Genomic DNA, 6,000 nt, shown 5'->3' on the forward strand with positions numbered 1-6,000 from the left:
GTAAGTTATGACTAGTTGAAAGCACTATTTTTAATACAAACGCTAGACCAATCTAAAAGGCTATATACATTTAAAGAAAACTGGCCTTTAAAATCAGCCTTAGCCAGGTTAGAATATATTTACTACTTGCTAGCTGCATGAACTTGGGACTAGGCTTTTCTTTCCTCAAATGTAAAATGAAGATAATATGTCTACCTTTACAGAGGGATTAAATAAATAGGGCACTTACTGTGCTTAATTTGTGCAGAATAAAACTTTGTGTTCTTAAAAAATAAGAGTAATTAGTTCTATGATTTTAGGAAGGTCACATTTCTTTTATGCACCAGTTTCCTTTTTTTTCAACTAACCATAGTAACATTTGCCACCTACCTACAGAATTTTTTTAAAAAAGGGGGTAAAATAAGACAACATATAAAACTTGCTCAGAAAAGGTATGGTACTATAGTGCTACACTAAGATAAGTTATTATGGTGACTCAGTGTTTGCTTTCTTTCAGACAAATTAGTACCAGAATTGAAAAGTACGAAATTGAGTGAGATTAGAGACTTACCATTCTTCATTGGTGAGGTAAGCACATAATAACATGTATTAGTCCAAAGGAAACAGAGCCATGAATAAAAATTTTAAAAATTAATAACATACAAACCAGAGAAATAACACAAATTTGGGGGTTTGCTGCTTTTCTTGGATTCAATTTTTAATATTGTAAGTTTACTTTTTGTGAACAGGATTCCTACCTTTTTCAGCTGAATGACAATATAATGTGTAAACAGGTCAATAATAAATATAAGCCATGGATCAGACAGTCATGTGAATGGAACTGTGAAATACAGTATGACTGCTCAAATATACTGCAAACTTATACATATTTGAGCATCAGAAAAAGTTTTGATTCTGTGGAATCAGTAATCGATTTATTTTAGAAATAGTATAAATATACAGCCTCCAAACTTCTAATAAATTAATACTTAATAAAAATTTGTGATAATTTTTCCACCGTATTCCATTATATTTCATCCTAACAACAGTTAAAGTCTACCCTATAAGACTTTCTTCTTTTTCCTACTTAAAAGACTGAAATTATTCTTACAAATCTAAATTACTGTGTTTACAGAACTTTATATATAGTTTATTAGCTTTCCTTTGATATTTGGCAGTTGTCCACAAGTAGCTATTCTGACTAATCTCAATTCCATTCCATCCAAGATTTTTAATGGCAGTGCTGAAAGAGTTTCATTAGGCACATTGAGAAATTTGTTTTCCTTTTCTTAAAGTTAAAAAAAAAAACAAAAACACCAAGACACTTGCGATTTCACAAGATGATAGTATTGGTCATAACATGAGCTCATAGTTTCTCCTAAATGCAAACAATACATGTAATGACTGACTTGGATACCATTTTTTAAAGAAGAGATAACATTTGATTGAACCTTGGATCAGATTTCGAACCAATATGACTTATTTCACTGCAGGAAAAAAAATAGAAAACTGACTCTTGAGGGGAAGAATTTAGTTTAATTATCTACCACTTATGTCAGGGGGAAATTATGATGAAAAATTCGAATCTGTTTCTAAAGTTCACCATGAGGCTACAGTTGTAACAGGAAAAAAGCATTAGCAACTTGAAGCTCAGCTTACTTAGTTTTCACTTATGGTGGGACTGTGTGCTGAAAGTTGAGACATTTGTTGCCCTTTCAACAAAATAACAGAGGTGATGGCTTTTTGACCCTGTTAGGGTACTCATAGATGGAAAGAAGAAAAATTATTTCAAACGAGAGCCTCAACACATGAGTATGTTTTATTCCTTTCCCTTTTTGGTTCATGGCCCTTAGGCATCAAAAGCATAAGGTATCTTAGCCTCTTTTCACAGTTTGAAAGTCAGTAAATCTTTCAAAAATCTCCTGTCCTTAATAGCTATATATATACACACATATTATATATATAATTATAATTTTTCCCAAGCCCCAAAGCAGCCATTAAAAGTCACCATCATCTATCCAGTAATAGAAGCAGCACAGAAAAGAGCTGAAGAGAATTATTAGTCATTGGCATGGAGCCAGAAATTGAAGCTTGATTTTCTACATCTATTTCTTGAATTTAAGAAAATGTGTCCCAAAGTAATTGCAGCTTTAGGAGAAATTCTCAAGCCACGACATATATGTATGTATTAGGAGAGAAAGAAATACATGTGAAAGGGATTAAAAAATACCTTGATTATCATATTCTAAGACCCTTCAACAGAGGATGAAGTTTCCATATTAAAAGTTTCACAGTACTGCAGGGTTTGTCTGCACCTGCTACAGAATAGGTTAAGCCCAATGATTCAAAGTAAACTCTAGCAAACTTCAAGTTGGGTAAATGGCAGGTCTTTCATTTCAGATGAATACCCACTAGTCTATACTATCTCTGGAGAATGAGATGAAATGGGACTAACGTTGACAAAGGTTCTCTTAAATATTCCTCAAATTTCCTGAAGGTCCATAGTTTTGCAATAAACTGGGCTCTATTTCCTATCCCTTTTTTTGCTTGTTTTTTTTTTTTTTTAGTGCTGAATTTACATTCCCCCAAAATATGTGTCATTTGGACTCCCCCGTCTCTGAAGTCCACTTGTTCTAGAGCATCATATGCCATACGTTATCTTATGTGTTTTACTTTGCTGTATGTATCTATGTATGAGTATGTATGTTGTACTGGATCTTCCACTACCTACCAAGTATAACACTATTGTGAACATGAGAGAAATAAGGTACTTCAAAACTGAGCATTTATAGATATTTTCCATGTTTTAAAAACAGTGTGATCACATTATTTGTTATAAGAAAAATAATTCTAAACTAGTAACTTTTTCTACATTAAGGATCGGTTACTTTTCAATTGATAAGTGCTAGTTTATAAAGGAAGATCTCCGGTTGTCCAATTCTCTGAGAATTGAACAATTTTCAGCCAGAATATACCAGGATCTAATCTGATCATCAGTGAGGTTTTCATACCAATTGTTCAATATTGTGATTAATCTCTTAGAAATACTCTTACCTCTCTACTATTCCCAATTCCTGGGCAGCTATGAAAATTATATTACTTTGTTGTTCCAAATATTCCTGGCCCATTTGACCCTGGATTGTCCCAGAACCAAGTATATTTGCTTAGCAGGTACAAACTGGGAGTTTCATTCAATGTTTCATCCAAATGGTAACATTCAGGAAAAATTGGTAAATATCACAACAGAGAAAATCAAGCAAAAAGATAGAACATTCAAGTAGACCAATTTTTAAATTTTCCCCCAAATAGGTCCAAAATTTTATATTCCAGGGAATATAATTATTACATATAATTACTTAGGGTCAATTACTCATGTCTCCCCATGTAACATTTGGAACATATGAAAGATTGCTAGTTTAGTGGCAACCTAGGCTCTTGTTTCTGAGCTGTATAACCTTTGAGGTCACACTGAAATATTTTCATATGCTTAGTAACATGCTTTACTCTTCTTGTATGATATTAGGGCTGGATTTCCAGTAGAGCATATAAACTACAACATCTTTAAAAGAACAAAACTCTCTATGTAGTGGGGGATTTTTTTCTCAATTACTTTCTCACCATTAAATGTATGTTTTAACCCACTACAAAAATCTCCAGTTATGTTTATATCAGAAACTAATACAATATTGTAAATCAATATTTATACTTTGGTTAAATATATATATACACACTTACATATACAATTGAAAGTCTAAATATTTCTTAATTAAAATATTACATTAATTGAAAATACTTTATTACATGAAATGACCTTAAATTTATAGAATATTTTCACATATTTAAACTGTCATTTGATAATAAAAAAGCAGGAAATCAACTTGATGAACATAAATCCTTGCATACAGAATGATTTTAATAAAGCTTATTTTTCCTTAGGAATTATGGCTAAAATGTAAACTTTTCTACTCTATTTAAAAACATTACAGTAAATTGCTAAATTTAACTATTCTCTCTAAAAATCTCCTTTAATTTTTTAAATAATTGTCAAAAATGAAATAAACCCAGATCCCCATGTAGAACAAATCTACTAAGACCAAGTAATTTTGTGCTTTCCTCGGATGCTGTTAAGACACCTCCAACATGTATATTCCACTGCTTCCCACAAAGATATATGATAAATTTAAAAGACTGAAGCAACTAAATTCTAGTTTTGTTGTTTTTACATGACATATTTCAAGCATATACTTTGAAAGGAATGAGCATAAAGCAGGATGAAAAGAAATTAGAACAATTCCCTGGGACCAAAATTTTCCTGTATTCTAAGCACAATTATAAAATTAATGAGTCGTCATCTTATGGAATTGGAGTTCAAATTGTCAGTTAAAGTTCACGGAAGGAACAAAGTTCATGGGAAAATTGAAAGGCAGTCAAAAGAAGAATGAAGAACAAGAAAAGGTGAAGTGAAAAAATCTAAAGGGAAAGGATGTTCTGAAATGTGTTGCACACACTTAGAACAAGACTAAAAATCTTCAAAAAGAGAGGAAAATGAGGTCATTTGCCATTGTTCTCCATGGCAAACACTACTGATGGAGGTTGCTTAGATGAAATCAAAAGCTATTATTTTTATTCAAATGTCCTCTCATGTTAACATGAAGAGTCACCTCCCCTTAATAACATTTTAAAATTAATTATATAAGTTCAGTCAATTAGGGGATGCACTGACCATTTCTCTGGTTTCAAAAAGAACAGGATAGAAATAAAACACTATAATTTCTGTCTAAATATTCTTTACATAGAAAAATATGCATGAGTTTTAGAAACTGTAAATTAATAAGCTATATTTTAAATTCTAAAATTAGCTGACAGCACAACTCCCTGCTCCTTAACTAGAAATAGTTTCACTGACTGTCCTCCGGGGTTGATACTGGCTCCTCCTCTTTGGCGGAGCCTTAATGGTGGATCTTGACTGCCTGAAGAAAGAGCAAAGGACAATGTGAGGAGGGCTGAATTCAGCCCTGTGTCAGAGTTAACTGGCCACAACTTTTGTAGAAATCTGTTCAAAGAAAATTAGCTATATGTGAGAAAGGGCTCTAAATCATTGTGACTGATTCTAAATAATAAATTATATTTCATATATCCAGATCTATGTTACTTTCTTAAAAAGGGTGGTTTTACTTTTTCCTCTAATTATCTTACTATTATTCAAATATTCTAGTACTTTCCTAAAGAACTTATACTATAGTTTCGGGCATTATTTTCTTTCAGATAAAGAGACTGAAAGTCCACAAGGTTAAAACCTGTGATCCGTTAATCTCATAATGCCAAATAACTGGAGACAAAACTGCTTTGTGACAGAGAGCAAAAGAAAAAGTGGCAAATGAGATCAGAAGATGTTTACAAACGAACTTACATGCATTTTTTTTTTTGTAACCCATGACTGTACTAAGCATACTTCAAATACCTATATTGAAGGTTAACCCTGTCTTAACTTTGTAAAATCTGTGTATCTTTTATATAAAAAAAAATCATTATTACTACTTTATAGTCACACCTGTTTAAGAATCAATTAGGCAGGGATTGTATATGTTTATTGTATGTATAAGGTAAATATAATGTAAATTCTCATGAAGTAAAATAAAACAACCTGATTAATGCTTCCCCTCTTACATCATGTACCATTTGTTTAAATTCAGGCTAATAGTTTTTATTCAAAAGCACAATCTAAAGTTTAAGTAGCATTATTTGCCTAACTTCCATGTTGTTCCTGTCCACTATAGATTCAGGGCCACTAAAGATGTGATCCTGGAATTATCCTCTAGGTTTCTAATTAGGAAAAAAAAAAAAAAAAGGCAGTTTCTGTATCATCTCTGACTCTTATCCCCATGTCTTATAAAACAGTAGTTGCTGGACAACAGAGTATCAGAAAAAGAAGGAAAGGAAGGAAACAGTCCCATTTACCATTGCATGAAAAAGAGTAAGATACCTAGATATAAAACCTACCTAGGGAGGCAAAAAACTTGT

The sequence above is a fragment of the Camelus dromedarius genome, chromosome 4, assembly GCF_036321535.1.
Source record: "Camelus dromedarius isolate mCamDro1 chromosome 4, mCamDro1.pat, whole genome shotgun sequence".
NCBI lineage: Eukaryota > Metazoa > Chordata > Mammalia > Artiodactyla > Camelidae > Camelus > Camelus dromedarius.